The sequence below is a fragment of the Trachinotus anak genome, unplaced genomic scaffold, assembly GCF_046630095.1.
Source record: "Trachinotus anak isolate AG129_WGS33_773 ecotype Australia unplaced genomic scaffold, CSIRO_AGI_Tana_v1 ptg000011l, whole genome shotgun sequence".
NCBI classification, from domain to species: Eukaryota; Metazoa; Chordata; class Actinopteri; order Carangiformes; family Carangidae; genus Trachinotus; species Trachinotus anak.
In genome coordinates this window covers 352,893-379,551 of record NW_027273862.1, presented here as the reverse complement: position 1 = coordinate 379,551, position 26,659 = coordinate 352,893, and the positions used below count along the sequence as shown (strand labels likewise).

Here is a 26,659-nt window from a genome sequence, read left to right as displayed (position 1 = left end):
GTTCATGTCTGTGTGGGTTCCTCTGGGTACTCTGGCTTCCTCCCACAGTTCAAAGACATGCACGTTAGGTTAATTGGTGACTCTTAATTGCCTGTAGGTGAGTGAGTGTGTGTGTGTGGTTGTTTGTGTCTATATGTTAGCCCTGTGATAGCCTAGTGACCTGTCCAGGGTGTACCCAACCCTTGCCCAATGTCAGCTGGGGTTGGCTCCAGATCCCCCATGACCCGGTTTCAGATAAGTGGTATAGATAATGCATCGATAGAGCTCCCTGTTTTATGATCTGCTCCCATTTTACTTAATTAATTGAATCTCATTGATCTTGATGAATTTAGTTTAATATACATTTCCACAGCACTAATTGCATCAGCACAACAACAGAATCCTGTCATACTTTCAACTTTTAACAGTAGTACAGTTTTCATTCATTAATTACCTCCAGTCATTTTCTCAGGCAGTGTTACTCATGAACTCAACACTTTGTGCACCAATGTTTCACACTTAAAATCTTCCAGTGGTTCAAAGACCTAAGCCATCAACAGTGAAGCAGATTCAATGGGAAGTATCAGTGAATTTATGATGTGTTGGCCACTACTGAGTTTTTTCTTCTTTGACACTCTGTTATTTTGGAAATCATTTAAGAAGCTGAGCTCTGCAACTTTTCATCCAAAACTCGCCTTGTTCAAGCTGCAGCTACAGCTGGATGAGATGGTTACACTTACATGGGAAATTTCCAGTAATAAAACAAATCCTCCTGCGGGATATGTCTGTCCATGTTCTGTATCATTGAACAGAAAAATGCTAAGTCAATAAGAAGGTTTGTTTAATACAACAGGCTAGTGTGTGATGTCATTGTAGTGTATTATATGATTGCTGAAAAAACTTCTCACAACCTGTTTGCTTGTTTTAAAGTCAACTCACTTCCATGAGTACACCACAGAAAACAGACAGTTGAAGTGTCAAATAATTCTGTATGGTTGTGGAGATTCACGCTGAATAAATTATTTGTGACTTAAGTGGAGCTGAAAATAGTTTGTTTCCACTGACCTCCTGAGGTTTAACTTCTCAACTTGCTACAGTTATGCAGAAAGGTATGTGACTACATGAGGGCATCATTGTTGGGCATGGTTACAGGTATAACAGAGCTCAGAATCACTGAAGAAACTGACAATTACTTTTCAAGCAAAGAGGGAAGTGAAACAGTGCTGGCTCCCTGCTGTTACTAGCATAGATTCAGCACAATAAAGTAATTATTGTTTTTCTATTTCAAATATCAAACGCTGCTGCCTTGTAGAAGCTAAAACACAGTGTGAAGTTGCTCTTTGTTTGATAAACTCCAAAAAGCCAGTGACAGACAATGGAAAACAGTGGATGTGTTTGGAAATTAAATCAGACATAATGTAATGTCCCATCTTCATGTTTACGCTCTGCCACTACCTCTTTAGCCTGCTGAGAATAACTCAGAGGTTAATTATTGGCCTTCGCACTGAATAGGTTACTGAAGGACTAAGAACTTCCATCTGCTCTCAACCTACACTTATCCTGCTCAGGGCCATGAGGGCACAGGTGTCCCAGCATGCATTGCGGCAGAGGCAGGATTACAGTCCCTACAGTTAATTGGTTGATGAATGTTTAATGGAGAAACTGGATTTGGCAATACTGCCTTCAGATTGACAGGTCAGCTGAACAGTGACCGCTCTGTAAATAATGTAAATTCTCCATCAATAGTGAATAACTGCAATGTGATCATAGATGCTGTCTTTTGTTGGAAAACTCAGAGCAGACTTTTGAGTCGACTTTCTGGATTGAAGTGAAGTGAGTTGGGGTTATGGGATGAACTGAACTAGATCTTTGTCAACTGTACTGAACTCTGAAATGAATACACACACACACACTGTGACACACAAATCTTGCTTAGATTAATACTTTAGTGAAACACATAATTGAATTGTGGTCATTACTATTGTCATCTGTAGCTTTGGCTGGCACCCCTCTCTACAAAAAACGGCCTGTTGGAACAGCTATACAGAGACATTAGCAAGATGTTCAAAGAACTAGTTAATTTTGGCCATAACCAGGGCTTCAGAGCTTACAAGTGGATGCTGGGGCAGAGGAGGCACATTTGAAGTGCTATATGAAGCAGCAAATTCAATTCAGTTCAATTCATTTATTTTATATTGCACCAAATAACATACATACATTATCTCAGAGTACTTTACAGAGTAAAGTCAAGTCTTTACAATGTTTTACAGAGACACTGTCAGTTCCACTATGAGCAGCAGTCAAGAACTCAGAACCATCTGCCTTGTCCATTGAGAGAAGAGGAATGGGGGAGAAATGAGAAAGAAGGGGGAGAGGGGGAGAGAGAAAAGAGAGACCAGGAACAGCTTTACATACTGTTGTATTCAAGTGCTGTCAGACTGGTTAATATAATGATATTACTATTACTATTACTATGATATACTATTACTATAATAATGTTATTACTAATGACAGCAGCAATGATAACAGCATTATTATTATTATTATTATTATTATTATTATCATCATTATTATGTAAACAGTTGAAGGTCACTCAGTTCAGTCAAGTATTCAGTTTGTGTGTGATCATTCAGATGTGTGTGGAGCCCCCACTGTGGGTTTCTCTGGTTGTAATAGAGTACCATTCTCCCTGAAAGCATCTTAATTTGAATCCTCTGAAACAATCATCATCATTAACAAGCTCTTCCAAACATACCACGCGATCAATTATGCATGAAGGCTCAATGAGCCAGTTAAAAGTCCCAAATCTCCCTCTAATGGAAATAATTTGTTATTTACAAGTTCAAAAATCATCCCTGTGTTTCTTCCTGCTGTAGAAAAGACCAAGGCCCTGCTGTTGATGCTAATTCTCTGCACTAGGTTGCCAGTGAGAGTGCTGGCATATATTACCATGAAGAAGAGTCTTTTCGATGCACTTGTTAAATATCCTGCTGTCTTTTGATTTACTATCACTGTGAGGGACCGAGTGGTAAGGCGATGAGGAGTCACAGGTATCTTATCAAAAAAAGTTTATTTACTCTAAATTAACAAACTTCCAAATTACAAAAAATAAACCAAACCAGTCTGGGCCCATAAAAGAGGTCAAAGTAACAAAACTAACTGAGGCAAAATAACCTAGAGCTCAAACTAACTCAACTGACCTACAGACAAAGAACACAAGGGAACATATATACTGGCTGATCAGACCAGCTAAGACACACAGGGGGATAACATAAAAACCAACAATTTAACTAACAAATAAACAAACAGGACAGTTGGCCTCAAGCTTAACATAATATCTACTAAACCTACACAACAAAAAGAAATACCCTACTGTCAAACTAAGATCTAAATAAGTAAATAATCAAACATAAGAACTCAAATCCCCCCCATATTGACAGACACTTAGTTCAGTCCTAATTAACACATCCACTATAAAAGTCTCCAGCTTCCTCAGGAGCATCCTTTGCTCAACCCCAGCCAGATGACCCAGGCAGCAGAGGTAAGGAGACCCCGAGCACCGGCAAAACAGAAAGAATTAACACATCTTAGGGCAACTTATATAAATAAACACAAATGTTAAATGTAGAGAAAACTAACCCTGTGTACTGCCAATTAAACTAAATAATATAATATGAAATAAACCATAAGTATACCATATGAAATAAAGAACTATGTGTCCTTCTTTACGTGTTCACATGTGCCATATGAGTAAAATGTAAAGAAAACCTAAAATAACTAAAGAGATGTCAGTGCATGGGGTTACTGACTTTTAATGTGTGGCTGCACGTGTGGCCATCACAATCACATTCAAAGGAAATTAAACATGTTTGGCTGAAACCTAGTGCTACCCAGCCTGCAAGTGCTTGGGTGTGTGTTAACAAAATCCACATTATTTCTTTGGTGTTAGAAAGCTTGTGATGTCACCAGGGTTGAGTTTGTTTTTTTTGCTTTTGCAGTAGACTAGTTTAATGGGAGTGGTCAGCTTCACGAAGAACAAAGATTAACTAAATCTGAGGCTTAGAAAGTTACTAATGTTTACACCCAGAATGATTAATCTTAAAATCTGTGAAATGTAAAAAAAAAAAAAAGGTGAACAAGAGTAAGAGTCTACAGCCGTGCCGGCAGCAAGTTATAAGGCCCAGCTGTTAGACTGGGGACCATAGTGGAGCAAGTGGAGCTGTGACCTACCAAGCAGATGGTTTCTGGAGTGAGATGTGAACGTTCACTGACTCCTGGTTGATGACCTTTGACCTTCTCGGTGTCTGGTTTGCTAGCTATGTTGTGAAATGACTAATGAAATGAGTATGCAACAATTTTCAGAGATTCAGTAATATTTTTGTATTTCATTTTTGTTATTACTTTAAACCCAAATGAGTTTCCAGTAAAACATCCCTGTAAAATTATTACTGAAGTCTCAAGTTTAGCAGCTTGAAGCTCAATTAGACGTGTTGCTATCTTAACCCCTCCCCTGAAATAAGTGAATTAATCCCACTGAAGAACTAAACAGCTTTGCAAATGACAACCTTAGACATCCATCTAAAAGTTGAATAGATCGTACACTCAGTTATAGCTCATCTCTGATGTAGGTCTGCATTTCCTTCCACCAACATGTTGTAGCATCAAAAGTATGATATCTCTGCAAGGTATTTTTAGATATGATTGTCAGTTGCTCTCACATGAACACCAACACATGCAGACACACGTAGCGCTCACACACTTCAAACGGGGAATTTACAGTCCAAGTTGTCCGAAGTGTCTACTTAAAAAATCTGCCTCTGTAATTACAAATGCACAGCAGATGAAGCCATCAATCATGTGGTAGGTCTAGGACTGCAGGGAGCGTTATGAGACTCCGCTATAGATAGTCTCAATTGCACACATTTGCACACTAACTGTGGTGCATGCCAGAGATGTTCTTATATGTCAGAGGAAGTGAGGAAAAGCAGCTCAAATATTCTAGTAATTTCTCCCATATGGCCTCAGTTGCAAATGCTCTTTGACAAGGACAGATGTGCTGATATTGGCCTTGATATTTGGCAGCCAAGTAATTGTATCCATACAAACTGCATATGAGTTGCCTGCTTGAATCAAACATTCTTGCCATTTTTTACAAACACAGCTGATCCTTGCATAATTGCTGCATTAAGGAATGCCAACACAGGGCCAACACATATTGAGCTCAAGTCTTTACTTGAACCCAAACTATAACTTAACAACAACAACAATCAGCAAATCTCACATGCAGACCAAAGCCAACAATGTGTTTGTAACAAGTCAGTGTGGACACAAACAAGACCAGAACTAAAAGGGTCTGGACAAATGAACTGGATTATAGGTGTTACAGTCCCATATTTTACACTAACCCTAACCCAGTGTTGATCTCCATCAGAAGAATATATTTGTGGTTTTAAGAACCAAAAACCACCTCAGTGTAGGTTTGCATCTCCTCTCTCAGGCTTCTCTCTGGAGCTCTATTAACAACAGGTCAGTCAGCCAATTGGAAAGGAGGCTCTGAGCCCCTTGCTTTGATAGTTTCATAGTATTAATATAGAATCTAGACCTACCTTGTAATTTTAAAAATATGTGGAAATCTCACTTTATACAACATGGGACATTTAGAAATTGACCTGAGATGTCGCTGAAATATCTCTGAATTTCTTATGTATTCAGTATGATTGTTAATCACTGTGTACTCAGCTGAAATATTTTTGCATAGCAACCAGTTATGTGAGACAGGCTTCAGGATGAGCCTGCTGACCTACAGCAAGCCTTTACTACTGTCAGTCACATGCTCCAAGCAACACCACAGGCCATAGATCACATCCGCAGTGAAATCTTGTCTCTGCTCTCTGTGCTCTCCCAACTCCCTCATCAGTGGAGGAGGATTCACAATTCCACTAATGGACAATCATTTTCAAACCCCGGAGGGAAAGAGAACATACGCAATTAAAAGAGCTTCCACCCTGCAGGAACCTGTTAACGAAGAAAAGAAGCTTTGGCTGAGTGTTGACCATAGATGCCAAGACTTTGAAACACGTAGCTACAGCCAAACCATTAGTACAGTTGAATACTTGTGATACCTCTACTAGAAAGAGAGTGATGAGACACTCCCCTCTGGCAGGAGGCTGCGGTCCTTCAGGACCAAAACCTCTCGCCACAAAAATAGCTTCTTCCCATCTGCTATTAGCCTCATCAACAAGGCTAGAGAGCCCCACTGTTGCTGATCAATTGCACCAATCACCAGAAAAAATTCCTTGTATGTGAAAACATACTTGGCAATAAAACTGATTCTGATTGTGATTCTGATTCTGATTCTGATGAGTGGAGTGAGAGACCAGGTCTGATTAAAAACAACAGTCTGTGTAATATGTCACAGGAAAATACAACTCTGAATGGATTAGGAGATCCAGCAGGGCTTCTGTGCCTTCTCCCTCGCTGCCTTCATGAAATAATATCTGTCCCTGTTGTGGTTTCAATTAAACTCCCTGACAGAGTGAGAACAGGTGAGGCTTTGTGTGACTTTATTTCACAGATCAAAACTCAGACTGGAGGTGAATACAGAAACCAATCAGTACTTTGACGCTCTTAGATGGCCCGTGCAAACAAAACAGTGGGCTGATAATGTGGTTGAGATCAATATCTTCTGATGACATTCATAACAATAGTAACTATTTTAAAGTGAAAATTAAACGATATTTAGTCCTTGTCCTGAGACTTGTCAGGGTGGGAAAAAAAAAGATTTCAAACAACCTGAACCTGAAAGACCTGAAACCTCTCCTCTTTACACCAGACTGAGGAACTACATTACTGAAATGGATAAAGAGGCAGACAGAAAGAGAATCCTCCAACATATTGATAATAAAAGGCTGGAGGCTTAGAAGAGAGAGGACAGGCTGATGTTTACTGCAGTCAGGGGTTACTTATCTTATCTGTATTGATAAAGTTGTGGAACCAGTTTAAATTGTGGTCAAAATCAATTCAGCAGAGGAGATATCCTGATGTCCTAAAACCATTGGATACTCCATTTCTTTTCCTTAGACCCTTCTGACTGGTAAACACTCACATCCTTCAGCTTTTTATGCCTCCAGGGCATCGACAGCTAGAGTTGGAGCCCTTATGTTTTTGGGTTGTCTGCCGTCCCATCCAACAACTCCTCCAACCTTAACAACCATACAGGTTGTTTTTTTCAACCCTCTGGTACAACCCATAGGAGTGTTTCCTTAAATAGCACCCCTAAAGTGCCAGGCGTACCAGATCTTGGTTGTCATGGTTACCATGGTACCAAAAGCAATGTACCTACGTTCATCACCATGGTTATTATATGTTACATGGTTACTATAATAACAGTCATGGCTTGGTTTGGCTTAGGGAAAGCTGGTGATTTGGGTTAAAATAAGTACTGCTTCAACATTAGACAATCTTTGTCTGACAAAAACCATGTTGTTATTATTGTAACCATGACAACAGTCGTGGATAATAGAAACAACACAAACTGCTTCTTTCACATGGGAATGAAGCACCAGTCTTGTGTCATGTTCCTTTGTTTTATTGACGTGTCGCTCTATAAACTCACTGCACTTTTCCCTTTGCTCCTGTCATCATTAGTACGACCACTAGATGTCGCCTAGCAACAAAATGTAAGTATAGGTCATACTAACCTGCTGCACAAACGACTCGTCTCATCCCATCCTTCATGGTGCTTTGATTTCTGGTGCATTTTCGCCACCTTCTGGTGAGAGGGAAAAATGCTCATGTATATTAGTTGCAAACAGATATGTTCAGTTCACCATTTACCAAAAACGTGAGCACGCTCAGTGAACACACTGAACACACAGACAAGTCCATCCTTAGTACTCATCATCTTTCTGGGCAGGAGTTTAAAAACCTTTGATATTCTTAATCCAGACGATTTGTCAAATCCCTGTGGCAGAAGCTGTTAAAAAACCTCATCTCTGTGGTTTAGCTCATCAGAACTTTAGCAGACTCCGTTTTTGAAATATATAAGATGAAGTCAATGGAGAATAAGAAGACAATTACAATCTACTCCAGCATGTCATTAGCACAACATACCGTAAATGATGAAGTATAACTAGAAATGGGCAGGAGACAGCAAAGAGCTCTACTGATTTAAATTATATTAAACTACAAGAGAAGGAAATTCTGTAGGAGAGAAATTCACTGAAACAAGTGAGGATAGATAAAGTAATATGCATATTATTATAGACAAGTAGACAAAAACACTACCATGGGAAAAGTAACTGAAGAAAGTAACTGAAACTGGTAATAAAGTCACACAAATTAAATCAGCTCACACCCACACAATTAATTGTTTTTTTATGTGTATAACAGGATATAATACAATATGTCAACCTGATCTCTACATTCAGCCCACAGCAGTGGAAAGTCACTGTGTCTGAAAGCCTGCTCAGAATAATAGAAAGGTGGAGAACAAACACTGGAGGTACTAGCGGTCTCTGTAAAATGAAAGAGTCAGGGTCAACAATACAATTGCTTCAAGTGTTGTGTCTGGCAAACAGTGCACCATGAAGCAAGGCTTGTGGTGCTTCTTTAAAAATGGTTGTGAGCTGTACATGTTACCCCCCCCCCAAAAAAAAGCCTTTTCTCTCAGTTGCATGCAATACATGACATTTTCCTCAATCTCCGTTGGAGGTAAAGACTCTTGCAGATAAGACAGTATGTGGTAGCGAGCGTGTGTGTGTGTGTGTGTGTGTGTGTGTGTGTGTGTGTGTGTGTGTGTGTGTGTGTGTGTGTGTGTGTGTGTGTGTGTGTGTGTGTGTGAATCACCAGCATGTGATAATACGAACATGCAGTAGTAGGGAAAAGAACCCAAATGCAGACGCCAGAAACAAAGTCAGTGCAGTTCAGTGATCTTATACACAACAACAACAAAGGCTTACAAGCTGGTGAGTTAGGCAAGGGTCAAACAGGTCCAACAAATCCAGTCAAGCAAGCAGGAATCCAAGGTGCAAACAAAACAGGCAAAAACTCTAAACACAGGGAAGACAAGGCTATAAATACTCTGGGGACTAATTAACTATATGAGAAACAGGTGAAAGAGAAAACTGGCAGGAAACTAGAAATACCGCCTCGCAGTTCAATGCCTCCGCCAACCGGTCAGGCTGCAGGAAATATGGCCCTTGATCTTTGACTGAAATAAAATGTCATCACAATGTCATTTGTGTTAGTGTCATAATTAGTGTATGAATTCTAGAGTTATAGACAAAAATGTATTCTGAGGTTACAGTGACCTTGACTTCTGACCTATTACCATCAAAATCTAATCAGTTCATCCTTTCATCCAAGTGGACATTTGGGCCGGGTGTAATGACGTCACCTCCAGGCGTTCCTGAGATATCACTTTCACAGACATGAATGTGGGATGGGCGTCCAAGTGAATGTTTGAACCAAATCTGAAGAAATTCCCACAAGGCGTGACTGAGATATCACGTGGAGGCGAAGTGCAAAGCATAGCAAAAGCACAAAGACAGGAAGTAACACAACAATGAACTCATGGGAAAGTAATTTCAAAATAAAACAGGAAATAGTATAAAAAGTCATTGCAGGACAAATTGTGACACTGAGAAGTGAAGAATTGTTTAATTGTCTTGCAAAAAATACAAAGTGTAGCTAGTAACAGCAACAATAAAGCCTAATCATGCCTGGTGCAGGATTACATGGCTGGTTTCACTATAAACCCTGACTATGGCTGATATCTGATGATACACTGACTTCAGATAGAATCCATCAGTTACACAAAGGTATCTACTCACCTGTCAGTGTAGGAATCTTTAACTCCAGCTATCTGAGGGCCATAATGTGCTGCACGTCAGCCTTTCTCTTCTCTTTCTCCATTTTGGGATCAGGTCAATCCAGTTAAATCCAGTGATGTCACTAAGTACACATCCCTTATAACAGAAGAAATGTAAGACCAAAATGCATCATTTGAAAGGGAACATCTTCTATCCATCCATCCATCAATTGTACTGCTTATCCATACAGAGTTGTGGGTACGCTGGAGCCTATCCAAACCTGGACGGGTCACCACAGGGCTGATATATAGAGACAAACAACCAGTCACACTCACATTCACAGCTATAGGCAATTTAGAGTCACCAATTAAGACACATGCACATCTTTGCACATCGGGGAGAACATGCAAACTCCGCATGAACCCAGAACCTTCTTGCTGTGAGGCAACAGTGCTAACCACTACACCATCGTGCTGCCCTTACATCTTCTAGTTTCTGAAAATGTGCTTGTTTTGCATGGGACTAAAACCCAACATCACACCCTATATCAGCTGATACATAGTATTTATTTTATTATTACTATTTTGTATTTATTTATTTTGACCTTGTGAAAAAAAGTCATATTTGATAATTTTTTTTACATCCCTACAATTCTACAATATTGTATTTTATATTCACATTTATCAGAGAGCCATAATTACTTTACAGAAGAAGACTTTAGTCCACATATAAAACACATGTTGACCTTATAAATTCATGATGCTTTGTTTACTTTGACGTAAAGTTGTTTAAATTGGCTTCATCTCAACCAACTAAAATGCTAAAATGCTTCTTACAAATGAATGAATTAGTAATAATATATAACAATATTACTAATAATAATAATAATATGTAATAACAGGCCCCATTTCTCTACTAAATACTTTTTTGCTAATACAATTAGTGTAATACCAAATGCTTACATGTCATTTTCAGTGCAGGACTCTGTGTTTTAATATTGCTCTGTTGACTCAAGGAAAGCTGAGTACTTCCTCCAACACGGGTTAAGTCAGATTTCTCTTGGTTCTAGTTATGTTGACGTTATGTGTATGTTGAACTAATAGGTGTAGCTTTCTAGAAGTTTAATGTTGGTGAAGCCGCAGATAATTATCACAAAACACAAACTGCAGTTTCTCCCAGCTCTGCAGAGTTTTTTAATGTCTTTCAGCTCATTGTTCTGGTTTTATGGGCTTCAGCTTTACCGTTATGATTCTGTCTTGCTGCTCTCACAAACCTTGTCTCCAGCAGTAGCAGTAGACACGATTATTACCAGCTTCCCACCTGCCAAAATCTGATTGAAAGGGCCTATGTGGAAGCTTCCTCAGCAGACTTCAGTCACTGTGTCTTTACTTCAAGTTGAACTGGAACAAATTTATTCCTTAGTTAAAAAACTACTTTGTACTTTAAGAGTGAATAGAAATGTGCACATCTGCTTTTACACTGGTTCATTATATTTATGTTATCTTTGAAAAATGTTGTTTTTAGCATATATAGGTTCTATACCTCTATGTTTGATGGCATTTTAAACAGAGATTCAAATATGAGCTAAAAGGGCTAAAAGAGAAAAGGGTCCAGAGTGACCTCTAGACACTCAATAAAGCAAACCATCAATTAACACATGTTTTCCTCTTTCCCTCAGCTGTCAGCAGGTGTCATTAATTGTTACAACCCAGCTCTTAGCTCCATGAAGCCCAGAGGCAGGGTGATTCACACCTTCTTGTAATCATCCTAGCTATACTGAAGACATGGTGTGTTGTGCTCCGGGCTATACAAATTGAATGTGTCTCAACTTTAGCCATGCCACATAATGTTGCTGTCAGACAGAGAATGAAAGCTACACCTGGAGGGAAGTGAGCAGTCTCTTACAGATTTATGATGAGCGACTTTAGAGCAGCTCCTCATCTTTTTCTTCTGCAGAGCATCCTCGTAGTACAAGGAGACCATCCCTGTTACCTCAGGTTGTACTGCTAGTACCAATTACACAGTGTGGTGCACGACATCAAAAGTGATGTAAGGCTCTTTGAGCTCTTGCTAGTGTGCTTGAGGTTTGAAAAAGAGGAAAAGCTTTTTATCTGATGAGAGCCTTTGAATGTGCTCAGGTTGAATGAATCACACAGAAAACCAGTGTATATGTTAAAGGTCTCATATTATACAAAGGTATTATACAAAGGTAGATTTTCATTTGTGTTTTGATTATAAAGCAGGACTAGGTTCTATATTAATACGGTGAAAGTATCAAAGCCTCAGTCCACAGAGAAATGCACACAGCCTGTATTCAGAAACTGAGCATTAAAACCAACCGTCAGGACTTCTGGAACTTTGTGATGTCACAACAAAGCAGTCACCACTCTTAGCCATACCCCGAGCCCCGCCCACTTGGACCCACCATCCAATCTTGCAGGATTTGGTTTCTCTGAGTGGTTACTTGAAATCAGCTATATTTTATCTGATCACTCAGAAAACAGTCAGCCAATCCAAAGAGATGATCAGATCCCCTCCTCTGATTGGCTGACTGATCAGTTGTTACTAGAGCTCCAGAGAGAAGCCTGAGAGAGGAGATGTAAAACTACACTGAGATGGTTTTTGGTTCTCAAAACCACAAATATATCATCTGATGGAGATCAACACTTCAAATAAAACACAGAAGAGTAAAATCTGGGACCTTAAGTCTGTTTCAGGCACAGAGTGCAGTATCAGTTAGTACCATAAATATGTAATATGCTAAACATATCAGAGGTGGTACACAGTAACATTTATATTTCTCAGATTTGTTACTTGTTACTTTGTTACTACAACTACATGCTGAGACATGGGAATACAGCTAATCAATAGATGTGGTTACAAGGCGCCAAAATACCAAAACATGCTCATTTCCATTACAAGAAAAGCTTGTCATGCTGCTTTATTTCTCTGTAATTGGTGAAGATCTAGAGGGAGTTGTTTGAATTGCCCAATGATGTGGGGTCTACAGAGTGCTTTTATTGTTTTTGTGAATTGAAAAGCAGCGCAGCATTGTGAGGTCACTGCAGCCCTTTATGATTCTTAGTGATCTGGTCTCAGTGAGTTAGGACTCCTCTCCACTGCTTCTAACTTCTCCCACATTTAGGTGCTACTTTTAGTGCTAAGTGTCTTTGTGAATTACTCTTGGTCAAAAAAATGTCCTAAAGTTAGAACTGACGCACCCATTATTTTTAGGAGTTTCTCCTATATCAGCAAGTTAGGTGCTACTTTTAGCCTTAAGATGCTTTGTGAATACAGGCCCTGGTTCCCATCCAGTCTGCAGAGATGTGGTTGAAAATACAGGGTTCACCATGTTGTGCTGAATCTAGAAGTAGGACTATTATAACAGCTGTAGAGAAGAGTGGAGCAAATGGTAGCACACACAGATACATATGCACAACTTGCCATCAGCTCTGTATTGTGATAAGCTCTTATCTTACATTTATAAAACTCAGACTCCAGAGCCTCTGTAAAGTATATTAATAGTTCATTGATAATAACTCCAGGCGATAAATAATGAATGTCCCAGAACTCTGCAGTGCAATTAAAATTCATTCTAATTCAAATTATGAGGGGAAATATATACTGTGTACATATAATGTCGCATAGTTGTATTTGTGTATATTCAAAATGTACCATTTTATAGATTTGTCCAATCTAATGGACAAATCTAATGGAGTAATTAAGTGCTTAATTCTGGGAACTTGCTGTGTTCTACATTTAGATTTTTCTAAAATAATAATTTTAAAAAGATGGAAAACATGTGTGTCTTGCCTCCTCTTTTCTTAAATCAACAATCGGCTCCTTGGTTCTGTTGGAGTTGAGCAGCAGGTTGCTCTCTGTGTGCTCCTCTGCAGGAATGTTGATTTCCTCCCAATGTAAATTCTCATCATTGCTTGCAATCTGGCCAGTGATGGTGGTGTCATCTGCAAACTTCGCAATAGAGTTCATGAGCAGAGGAGGTGTGACTGCCAATCTGAACTGTCTGGTGTTTGTTTGTGGGGAAGTCCGATGTCCAGTTGAGAGTGGTAGTCAAGCCCAGAGTGCTAAGCTTGCCAATCAGTTTCATCAGGGAGACTGAAATCAACAAACAGCATTCTGATGGAGGTGTTGTAATTCTATCCATTAATACTAGACAACAGCTGTCCTGAAGTAGGTGGGAACACTCTGCTGTGACGGTGATATGTTAAAAATGTCAGTAATAACATCAGCTAGCTGACTGGCATATGTTTTTAGTACAAGGCCAGGTATGTTATCAGGCCCAGCAGCTTTGCTCTGAGCAGGATTTTAGTCTCACATCCGCTGTGGACACTGACAGCAGCAGGTCCTCTGGAGGCAGAGCAGACTTTACAGCTTACTCTTTGTTGAGGAGATCAAAGCCAGCGTAAAATGTATGAAGCTCATCAGGCTACGTGGCCTCACACACAGTAGGGCCACTCCTGTTTTTGTAGCTTGTGATGTTCTGGATCGCCTGCCACATATCCTCGGTGTTGATGCTGTTGAGATCTCTCTCCAGTCTCTGCTTTGCCTCCTTGTTGCCAGCTTTCAGTCTTACTGATGGTGTTGTACCCTTCCTTGTCACCTGAGTGAAAGGCAACCTCACCTCTCCATTCATCCAGGCTTTCTGGTTGTCTTTGTGATCACCACAACATCAACACCATGCTGAAATGTGATGTCACTGAAGACTGATGTGGTTCTCTACACTTAAACAGTTTTTTTTCCCAATGGTTTGACCCTTTTTATCAGATGGGAGTAAGTTGGCAGGAGAATCAGGGAAATATGTTCTGATTGACCAATATAAGGACAGGGAGGGCTCTGTAGCTGCCAGGGACGCTCCTATAAACATTGTCCAGGCTGTTTCTTCCCTGTGAAGGTCTGCCATTAATCCAAACCACTGTGCTTCCTTTTCCAACACTGATGAGTGTGTTTCCATAAGTAATCATAAGTAATACATGCTTCAGTGATGAAGGTGAAACAATAGCAAATTAAAACAAAAATGTAGTGAAATTACTGGCCACCACATCTGTATGCACCACTGTCACCATGGTAACCAGTCTGAGTGCATTTTGGATTAACTGTTAGGACTCTAAGGCAATTTTCTATCTGAAGGACTTTTCTGTGGAAAGTGGCAGATGGAGTTTGGATGTAATGCTGGGAAATGGTGGCTGGAGGTTTCAGCTCCTACAGAGGGGCAGGGAACAGGAGTGAAGAGTGAAAGGGCTTTGTTGTAGTGCTGCTGGAAGGTGCAGCTCACTGCTTTTTAGAAAGCTTCCCATAGGTGGGCCACGGGCCAGTGCACCTCTCCTCAGTGTCCCTGTACCTCTGATGGAACTGTATGGATGGGTGGAAGAAGGATGCATAGACGGATGAAATGGCAGCATTTCCATCAGGGTCACTGTCAGTGTGTGTTTAAGTGTGTGTGTGTGTGTGTGTGTGTGTGGTGAAAAGTGTGAAAAGGGGAAATCAAGTGAGTGTTAACATGCTGGGAAAAGGGCAGTGAAAAAAATGAAAAAGAAAAATCTTTATAAAAGGATACAAATACAGAGGATTTACATTTCTTTATACCTGTCTGGGGAGATTATTTGACAGAATTATGTTTTAAATTACTTCTAAAATGTTTACTTTGGATTTACAGTATGCAACTAGAGAACAAAATTACAGTCAGAGAGGCAGCCGTGCTTTTCCATTCTTCTCCATCATCTTCTCTCTCTTCTCCTTTTTTATATCTATAATTTTTCTTTCTGAATATTTGACACTACATCACACACTCAGAGATGACCTGACTCTAACTGTTCTCGCTCTCCCTCAGCCAGGAAATATTTGGGACATTTTCTTCAGGAATGTTGGAGCGGCGCTCTGCTCCCAGAGTGTGTTAGGGTTCAATGTGGTTACACTGTGTTGTTGCCAAATTTAAAAGAACTGGCTTTGGTCTGTGATCTGAGGACAGTCTGGGTCAAAGGTCCCAACTCACTGGCTTGTGTAGGCTGTATCACTGTGGTGATAGATGCATACAGATCATTTACTTAAGCAAAAGTACCAATAACAGAAGCCCTACATTCAAAATGTCACTGAAAGGACCAGTGCAACATTTCTGGAAATAAAGTTTCTTTCATTCTCGCTCTCAGTCTCATGCCGGACACCTCTAAAGCTCATACCTTTACATTGTTGTTAATCTAATCATAATTTCCAAGTTTAACATACAGATCTATGTAAACAGAGTATTATTATACTGTACATCTTAAAACAAGCGAGGAGGAGACCTTACTAACAAGGACTGTATACCCTATATCTATAATGTAACTCTAACTGTCGGGTAAATCGTAGAGAAAAGAAAGTAGTATCAAGTAATAGTATTAACAGTAGTTGTACAGTACCTGAGTAAATGTCCTTAGCAACTTTCCACCTTTGGTATTTAACTTCTAATGCCTGTATTATTACATTCAGCTTACTCGACTGCCTCATTGTGTATATTTATGTATGTACCTGCATGACTTGGACTCACTGGTGGAAACATAAGCTGTCTGTAACTCAAACGAGTCCTTATTTCCTTCACACTCCACAAATAACACATAAATGTCCCTCAGAATCCAAATCTCGAAAGCACATGAAAAGTAATTTGTACTGGGCCTCAAAGTATTCTTCATGTCTCTGTGCAGAGAAACATAGAGGAAGGATCTTTGATGTAGATGAGCACAGATTGCTTAATCCCTGGATAATGTGAAGTGTTTACTGCCATCAGTTTTACTGGATGTATTTGTGGAAATTAAACAGCGCCCTCAGCCAGTACTGAGGTTTCTGTTACATTCAAGAACCGACTTTTCTCTTTTTTTATCTTCTCCTCTGTCACCTTTATTTTCTCCTCTGATGGTATCATATTTGAAAGCCAGGCTAGTTCCAATCTTTATTCCAAGCGATACCTTTCTTTATTTGCCAAGCACAAGATTGTTTTACAATGAGGAATCCATCTCCCACTCTCTGTCAGACCTTATGGATTTGGCTTGGGATCCTAGGGCCGCTCGAGGGAGCTGCCTCCTCACAGCCTTTATGGCTGTGATTGAAAATGAAAGTCTTAAATCTGCACTTCATGTCAGCCTGGAATAAGATGACTGGCTGAGCTGTCTCTCCATGTCGTCATCATCTTCCTGCCGCTCTTGTCTACCATGCCTCTTCATCTCTCATCTGTCTATCACTTTAAGTCATTTCATTTGCATTCATTTCTTCTCCAGTGGTTCCTTTATTAACCTGAGGTGATTCCATCAATTGAAAACATGAAAATGAATCACATCTACCACAGAACAATAATAATTAAATGAAACAATATTCTATAATCTGTGCTTTGGCTAAATTTATAGCTGTGCTAAACAAGATTTGTATTATATAAATATACTCTCATCAGCCTAAAGCCCTGTTCAAATGGGAATTATTACTCTGGGGGAGGTTGGCTGGTTGGAATACTTGTTACACATCACTGATTTTTCTTTTCCTTCCTCCAGCATTAAACCAGTCCTTTCAGAACTCACTTTCAGCTTGATTTACTAAGCAAACTCATGTCACTGTTGCAAAATGTTGCATTACTGCATATTTTCCATTTGGTGGTGACTAAAAAGGGTGATGATGTACAGTAAATAGGTTCCGCTACAGTTAATCTAAGTCCTTTTGAACATAATTCAAACTCAAAGAACTAGGGGCTATAAGCTACATTTTGAAACAAGGCCATGTCCAGACTTTAGCACTGCAAGAACAAACACAGCCCTCTCATTTATTTAAATACCAGTCTGTAGTTGCACTGGGGGCTCAGGCTAAACACTTCACCCAGTCACCTGGCAAAAAAGTAGAACCCGGTTCAACCATTGACTATCGACAGTGTACATTAGCTGTTAAAAGAATTAAATGTTCATGTTGGCTTGTAATTTGAAGTAAACTAAGGTAGGCATTACCTTCCTCTGAACTGCTAGCTATGTTCTTGAACACGCTTCATTTAGGTTGTTATGAAGTTTCAACCAAAAAGTGAGTGTAGCTGATAGAAGTCACCATCTTTTACATTATGAGATGATAAGTTGCAATGGGGTTTTTGCTGCCAGCCTAATTATCTGCAGAGGTCTCGTCCTCTCTGTAACCAACAGACCAAGAGATTAAAACTGGTAGAAAATAAATAATAAGAAATAATAAAGAGCTCATTTTTAAGATTCACATTAAAAATGAGCTCTTCATGATGTCTTCAGTTTGTCTTGTAGTGGATGGGCGCTGAGCTGTCTACATCTGTTTTCTCTGATAACTTAAGATCCAGACATCCAATCACTAAAATCCTTCATCTGCTCAAAATATATAGTTGAAAACAACCAAGGTGTAAAAATGTATCTTAAAATGTGGCTTAATACTGGTTAAAATTCCATTTTGAGCTTGTGGCAGGCAACTGCATACCGTAGCATGCCATTTAGTCATTTTTAGACATTTTAATGTGGAAAAGTTACATATTATAACTTAAATTGAGGATGATTACAGTAGGCAATGCTTTTGAAAAGAAGGAGACTTCAGCAGAGAGAGAAAGAGCTTTGGGAGGCGAGGAGCGAACAACTGCACATCAAGATTCAGACAACCAGCAGGTGAAGCAAATGTCACCATTTCCTACACAGTGAATGTGATGGAGGATTATTTTCTCAGAAGCATTTTCTTAAAAGTTTGAAATAGGCTGATAACTAAAAACAGAGATTTCAATACATAGTATATTAAATCTACACACAGTGTTGTGAATGAGTTTCATATTTAACCTAATGTTAAAGAAAGAAAGTGCTTTTCTGTGAAAGGACACAAAGATAGAGGACATAGAAACAAGAAGAGAGGATATGGAGTTTGAGAGGGAAGAGATGGACAGCAAGACTTACACTAACCCTAACATTCACAAGGGCAAAAATGTCTACAGAATTACATTTTTGCTATAGTCACTTAATCCAACAAAACAATACCAAGCACAATCACTCTTTCATCAAATTCTCAAAATTAGTTGGGCCCTGTGCTCCTATCTTCCTGTTCCTAAAAAACCCAGATGGGTTTTCAGGGCCACTAGTATGAAAACCCTGAGTATTCTCCTCAGATGGATGACATGTGCTGCTTCAACTGCTGGATGAGTGAATGATGGAAAGTATCAGAGCAGGTCTGTGTGGAATTATGTGGGGTTAAATACGTGGAAACACACCGAAGTCAGAATGAATGGAGAACTGCAGCAGTAAATCACACATGCAAGACATGATGAGGTGGGATGAATCTAGAAAAAAATGCAATGGAGATGGCTTTTGCAGTGGCTGATTCTCAAATCCAAGCAGCCAAAGAAAGGGAGAGGCAGAGGAACAAACAGATTATCTTGTGATGGACAACAGAATGTACCTAGCAAGACAAGGTTTGGCCCTCAGGGGTAGTGATCAAAGCTGGTGAAATTCACACAGAGGACATTTCCTGCATCTGGTGGATTTGCAAGGCCAATATGAAAGTGTCCTCATTAGTTTAATCTTGATGTAATCAAGGAAAAGCAAGCATCAAAGCAAAGACCCCAGGTGTCTCTCCTCTCCAATAGACACAAAATTACCTTGTAACAGCACTCTGTGTTTATGTGAAACAAGTCATCAAGAAGAAAGTGAGGGAAGCATCACTATTCCCCATTTTGCTTGATGAGACCAGCAGTGTGCTGCACATTAAGCAGGTGGCCCTTATTGTGCATCTTGTGCAGAACATGGCCATAAAGAAGCACTTTATCCTGCTCTGTGATGTCCACATGAAAAGCGGAGAAGCACAAAAATGTGTTTCCATTTCAATGTTGCATTCACCTCTGGTAGTCCAATCATGGAGTGACTGTGGATGTCTCAACAAACAAAATTTTTGATATTAGTTAGCAAAACTTGCCATGATAAATGTCTCATATTGCTGACCATGTCCTCTTTCTTAAGTTTTATAACATACTGTATTTCAGCCTGCGATGGTTCAGGCTGTTAGTAGGATGGAAGCCACAACCACTTGCTGTCTGAAAGTACTTTCACTCTTTAGTGTCGCAGTATATTTCTTTAAAGCAGCATGAAGCAGTTCACACTGCAGGTTTTAATACTCTGTTGAGTACAGTCCTCCCACACCAGTCAGTTAATGGCCAGTAGTTTCAGATTTCTACTCTAACCCTCCCTGTGATGGAGAACAACTTAACCATGCACATCATCATCTCTGTGTCTGATTCTGCTGCAGTCTCTGTCTGTGAAGGAAATCATTTCTTCTATCCATAAACATGCAAAGAAAGAAGAAACTGGAATAGTAATTATGTCCCAAAAAATAGGAGGGTGAGTGCAAAAGCAAAATGAAATCTACAACTCCTGATCGATCTTCATGAAAGTCTAATGGGCAGGGTGGGTTGCAATGAGTCAATATTAGCAGCCACTGTCAGATGGGGATATATGGAGCTAATGTGGGAGAGGAGGACTGAGCAGTCTCCCTCTGTGTCCCTCACACACGGCATTTAGAGCTGTCCCACAGTTTGGAGCACGACAACAATCCAGTATCACCTCTCTGGTCTAGAATGGCAGATCTTTGTGGACGGTGCAGTGTTCATTAATCAGAGAGATGCTGTAGTAGTTCTGGGGTGGTTATTTGAAAAGTAGAGGAAGGAATGTATTGGTTAAAAAAAGCTGAAGCTCCCCTTTGTCTCTGTGTCTGATCTACCTGTGGGTCTTATCTCTGGTAACCACATCATGTCACAGACAAAGATACAACCTCAATTTTGGTGTTTTTCTCTTAGAAACCATCTGACTTGTCTGAGTGTAGGTCAGTGTCTCAAAGGTAACACTGTATTGTTTTCTTTTTCATGTAATTAAATGCCGAACTGAATGTCAGATCAGTGATTGGTCCATCATTTAGTTTTGACACAGCCCTCTGAGAGACACAAACACACACAGACACAGTATTTTCAAGTGCTATTTGTTCAGCTCTTTTGTGAAATACATTTATATATTCTGCAGCATGTCCCAGCTTGTAAAGACTCAGATTAAGCTCTGAATAATGTTATCATGATCATGTTGAAACTCATATAAGTGCTGTGGGAGTGTGCGTGTCTACATGGCGGTACAAGTGTCGACAGGTCAGCGGACTGGGGATTAGACTTGTGAAATGACAACAATGCAGTGGAAGGTATTCAGACACTGACTGTATCCCAGTGGCAGGGAGGGAGGGCGTTGGTGTGTATGTGGCAATGGTGCATATTTACTGGGCCGACAGCAAAGCTACAGGAGTATAATTACCAGTTTGGGAAGGGAAATGGTTGTTAAGGAACATCTGGATACTGGTCCATATATGAGGGCAGCAGGTGTGTGGTGGATGGGTATACATACCTGCATAATCCAGACATTTATGGTTTCTCCCCAGACCATTTCTACTGTACTACAAGACTGAAGGTCAAGGTACAGGAGAGCTGCGCAGTAGGAGACATTTCAGGTGTTTTAATAATTAGAAATTGGAACAATATCATATATTGACATTTATGTCTAGCCCATACAAATATGTTTGTATGTGGCTTACATTATGATGTAACTACACAACCCTATTTCCAAAAAAGTTGGGACACTGTGTAAAATGTAAATAAAAACAGAATACAATGATTTGCAAATCAGGTAAACATAACAAAAAAAACATATCAAATGTTGAAATGCTGAAATTTTATTGTTTTATGAAAAATATCTGCTTAATTTGAATTTGATGGCACCAACACATCTCAAAAAAGTTGGGACACCAACAACAAAAGTGTGGTGTACAACTTTGTGTAAAGTTGTGTAATGCTAAAAAAAACACCAGGTTGAATGCCTCACAACTAATGAGGTTCATTGGCAACAGGTCAGTAGATGATAAAAAAGAGGCTCCAGAGAGGCGGAGTCTCTGTGCAGTGAAGATGGAGAGAGGCCTGTGAATATTCTCATTTGTCCAGGTCATAGTAGATGGCTTCTTTCACTCCTCTTTCGAACCACCTGTCCTCTCTGTCCAGGAGTGAAAGAAGCCATATATGTAAAAGTAGAGAAACCATCCCTCAACAGGGGAGGAGGCCTCAGACACCACCTATCTCCAATTTACAATGCTGCCCTTTCATCCCTTCCCAGGAGATTCAACAATTTAACCTCAAAGAAAAACAACTGTTCACAAGTGGCATGTGACTCCAGCGACTGTCGTTATAACACAATAGGGCTCTAACGAAGTCGAAACCAACTCTCCACCAAGATAGTCACTCTAACGACTGTCGTTGGCACATGGAGCACAAAGGGAACCAATGACATCATCAGCCTTGTGAAAGCCCCTCCCAGAGGTTAAAAATACCTGGGTCTCCACACCAGATAGTTGGACCAGTCCCAGCCTGGTCAGGTGCGAGAAAGAACTGATGAAGCCTCTTGGATGAGAGGTGAAACGTCTTCCTAGACAAATAACCAAGTCCAGTTGCTTTCGATTCAAAACTCCTTTGAGAAAGACGGAGATAGGTTCACCACTCTGTGAAAGACTGTGGGCAAATAGTGCAAGAGTTTAAGAATAATGCTCCTCAATGTAAAACCGCAAAGACCATCTACGGTTCATAATATCATTAAAAGATTCTGAGAATCCAGAGAAATCTCTGTGAGCAAGGGACAAAGCTGAAAACCAATATTGGATGGCCGTGATCTTCTGGTCTGGAAATCACTGCATGGTCTCAGGAACACTTCTGAAAACCATTGTCTGTGAACACAGTTTGTTGCTTCATCCACAAATGCAAAAAGCTAATTTAAGATGTGTTAATGTGTTGGTGGCATCAAATTCAAATTGAGCATATACTGTATTTTTTATAAAACAACAACATTTCTCAGTTTTAACATTTGATATGTTGTCTTTGTTCTATTTTCAATTAAATATGGGTTTACTTTTTTGGAAACAAGGTTGTATATCCATCCCAACACCTGTCAATACTTAATGTTACATATACAGTGGGTTCCACTTCCCCCCAGTAAGGTTTCGAATTAATGAGAAATGAATGAATGAATGAAAAACATGTATAAGCATATACCCCGATCCATCAGTTTACGTGGCCTACCACTTCGTGGCTGAGTTGCTGTCGTTCCCAATCACTTCCACTTTGTTATAATACCACTGACAGTTGACTGTGGAATATTTAGGAGTGAGGAAATTTCAGAACTGGACTTGTTGCACAGTTGGCATCCTATCACAGTACCACGCTGGAATTCACTGAGCTCCTGAGAGTGACCCATTCTTTCACAACTGATTGTAGAAACAGTCTGCATGACTAGGTGCTTGATTACACCTGTGGCCATGGAGGTGATTGGAACACCTGATTTCAAATATTTGGATGGGTGAGTGAATACTTTTGGCAATATAGTGGATATGATTGCAACATGTTATGATAACATAAATATATATAAATATAAAAATGTTACGATGATTATTTCATATATGGTGCAGATGATCCCATTATAAGTGACATACATAGCAACATCAGGAACATACACGTCATATATTACATTTTAGTATGGAACAGACCTCTTACATCACCTCATGTGTATATGAGGCTGCCTCACTGCGGCTGCAGTGTGTGTCCACACTGCTGCTGCTGCAGCGCTGCTACTGTCAGCCTCATCTTTCTTTGTACACTGACTTTGCCTTTGAAAATAGTCATCAATATTATTATTATGATTATTATATTATAATAATCAATAATTATTCATGTGACATAATGTTTGTTTACACTCGTTCGGAGTGAGAGTGAGGGAGTGCCGGAGCACAATTGCCCCTCACCTAATGTTTCATTGACTTATTGACATAATACAATTATAGCCTACATGAAGTTTCTGCTATGATTGTGTAGGACATATGCCTCCACTTTCTCTTGTGACAACATGTAGTTGCTGAAATGGTTAAAAAGAAAAATTTACAATTGAATATATTTTTTTTCATGTTTTTCCATCAGTCACCACCAGTGGCCAACTTTATAACTAGTCTGGTACCTATTCAGTAATAAAGAGGGTTACCCTGCAAAATTAGTGGTCTGATGGTTTAGACATGGATGGACATGAAACTGTCATCAGAGCAAAATGTGATCAAGTGATGTCGAATAAAAAAAAAAAACACCAACCAGCTAATTTTGCTCAAAAAGTGATTCAAATTAGTTGTTCAAATAGTTGTTGACAAAATGTATGTCAATTAATCAATTTATGAATAAACTAATCCTTGCATCCTCATCAAATCGTTAATTGCTGAGATCTAGGAACAGCAATAACGAAGTCTGACAGGACAAGAAATACAAACAAACAGACCATCAGACACATTATAGACAAACTTGTATGGAAAATAAAAGGTGAACAGTAAAATTATTTTTACCCTACTTGTAAAGGATCTTGTATGTTATGTAGTTGTGTCCACTCAGTTTTCCTGTGCAATGAGGAACAATTTCAGGTGCTCTCACTTTCACTTTGGACTTCCAAATAAAGTGGTTTAATCTGGATAAACTGTTTGCTACCAACATGTCTGATTGTCTGACAGTTTGTAGAGATGTTGCAAAGGTTGCATACCTTGGCAATAAGTCTGAGCATAATGTTATCTTAACTAAAAGAAGTTGCATTATCATAAGACATATTTAATCGCTGTTCTTAAAATTATAAAAGTTCTCTGCACTGTGAGGACAGGTTGACGAAAAAGCTTGTGCTTCTTTAGAGAGGTTGTTTTTTAATCAGCCAATTCAAACCTCTGACCAGCCTCCTCTCTGCAGCAGCTGAGGCTATTTCTACCTGTTGTTCCCTGGTAAGATGGTAAACAATACACCCTACACATGTATTTCAGAATATCTTAATGAATCAATTAGACTGTTTTTATGTTTTGTCCAATTCTCATGAAAGTGATTTTTTGTTTGGTGCATGTTAATAACAGCTACAAAATATGGATCTCTCTTTCTCTCTCTCTCTCTCTCTCTCTCTCTTGAAAAGACAGACGTAGCAGCTAGCACAGCTAGCTAGAGCCAATTAGATTGTGATACCAAACACTCTGTGTGTGTGTATATATGTGTGTGTGTGTGTGTGTGTGTGATTGAGAGAGACAGAGGAGAAAGAAGAGAAGGGGAGAGAGAGAGAGAGAACGAGAGAGTGAGAGGGGGCCTGGCCCAGTTTTGAGGCGCCTGAGGTTTGTCTCCACAGGTTTGCTTCCTGGCTGAAAAGCTTTAACCCTGCTTGGCCCAGCTGGGGGCACAGAGACACGTAGATGAACAGATAGATGTGATCTTGAGGAAACACTGATGCAATATTTATCAACTCCATAAAATCTGCATGGAAATACTGTGTAACATGAGGAAATGTTGCTAAGCAAAGAATACTGCTCCAAAATGAGCTACCCAATGAGATGAACTGACAACCCTTGAATAATGTTTGCTAACACAGCATTAATATTTAGGTTGAGTTCCCTCAAATCACAGAAAAGCATATTTTTCCCTGATAGTATCTAGTCATACGGAGGATTTTATTTACTGAATTCTTTTAGATATTCTGCAGAGACTAATGCTGCCACCCTACCCCAACGCAAGTGAATGGAAACAGTTTGTAGTTCTTATCACATTGAAAACATTCAATGGAAAAACTCATTAGGAACATGTTGGGAAACAATATTTGAGTCGCTGAACACACAGTCACTATTTTTTGTCACTATTTTCAGTTGAAGGCAGAAAATGATGTGAACATAAAGAGTAAATAAAGTTCCTCAGAAAGTTTGTCCCGCCAAAACAGAAATTTGTAAATGTACTTGTGAATATATGAAAAGGTTGAATCTGGATGAAAATGGCTATAAAAATCTAATCATACAAGTATCTAGGTGAAAACTGAAACATATTTGAAGTATTTCTTCTTTTAATACTGTGCAAGTTGTACGCTGTAAACAACAGCCTGTAAACACCCCCCTGATGACATAATAGAAGCTGTTCATGCAAATTCAAACTCCAACACAGTTAGTCAGTGAGAGATATTTACATTTGTAGAGCTGTCCTGCTGCTGCTGTCAAGCCAAAAATCCAAGTGGTTTTTCACTGAAAACAGGTAAAACCTAATCTGAACTGGTGAAACCTCATCACTGAACCTACAACATGTATTAGATAGAACGTTGATGTGGGATGTGGGCCTTCAAAGGTCAAGACAAACAGGAAAGATTTAGAGTGCGACTGACGTAGCTGTAGAGCTGTGGTTCCTTGCAGCTGTACAGAGCACATGTATAAACTCCAGGTTAAGACCACAGACATCAAATTAGAAAATGGCAGCAGTGTAAGCAACAGACAAAGAAGGTTTTATGCAACGGCAGTCGGCTGTGTTTCTGACTTGTATTGGCTTTTTGTTGTGTTTATGTGTGCATGTTGTAACTGTCCCTGGCACGGACAGTGCGCATAAATCACAGGGAGGTATTGAGCCCTTACTAAGGAGGGAGCATGTTGAATTCAGGTTCTGTATTATGTGGGTCAGTGAGCTTACACATTTATGCACATACACACACATATATACACATACTCACATTAGATTAACTTGAGAGCACTCTCTGCTGGTAAGATGGCAGTTTGTGTTGGCTGGTATTGCTGAAACTGTTACTGGCCATAGAGGATGGTTATCATACAGTCTCATGAAGTGTCAAGTGTGTGTGATTTGTTAAACGACACACATTCTTGGACCCCACTGTACCGGCCGCTGTGTGTTGGTGTCATTTTTGTGGCATCTGAAAGTTATCACAAAAAACTTGTCTCAATCATTGCTTTTATTTTTGAGTATTTTCATTTCACATTATCATCCTATAAAAACATCAAGCGCC

At 39.6% G+C, this 26,659-nt stretch overlaps 1 protein-coding gene and 1 long non-coding RNA gene across 4 annotated transcripts in view; one reads left to right on the top strand and one right to left on the bottom strand.

Annotated features, from left to right (window-relative positions):
- Positions 1-26,659, top strand: part of LOC139628189 (cell migration-inducing and hyaluronan-binding protein-like) — a 187,424-nt gene that overhangs the window by 15,816 nt on the left and 144,949 nt on the right. The gene's annotated exons all lie outside the window — the stretch shown is intronic.
- On the bottom strand, positions 4,697-10,188 carry LOC139628371 (uncharacterized). The gene is made up of 3 exons (XR_011692760.1): positions 9,126-10,188; positions 8,940-9,029; positions 4,697-7,750 (listed from the first exon to the last, which is right to left on the bottom strand). It is a non-coding gene; the product is annotated as an uncharacterized lncRNA (long non-coding RNA).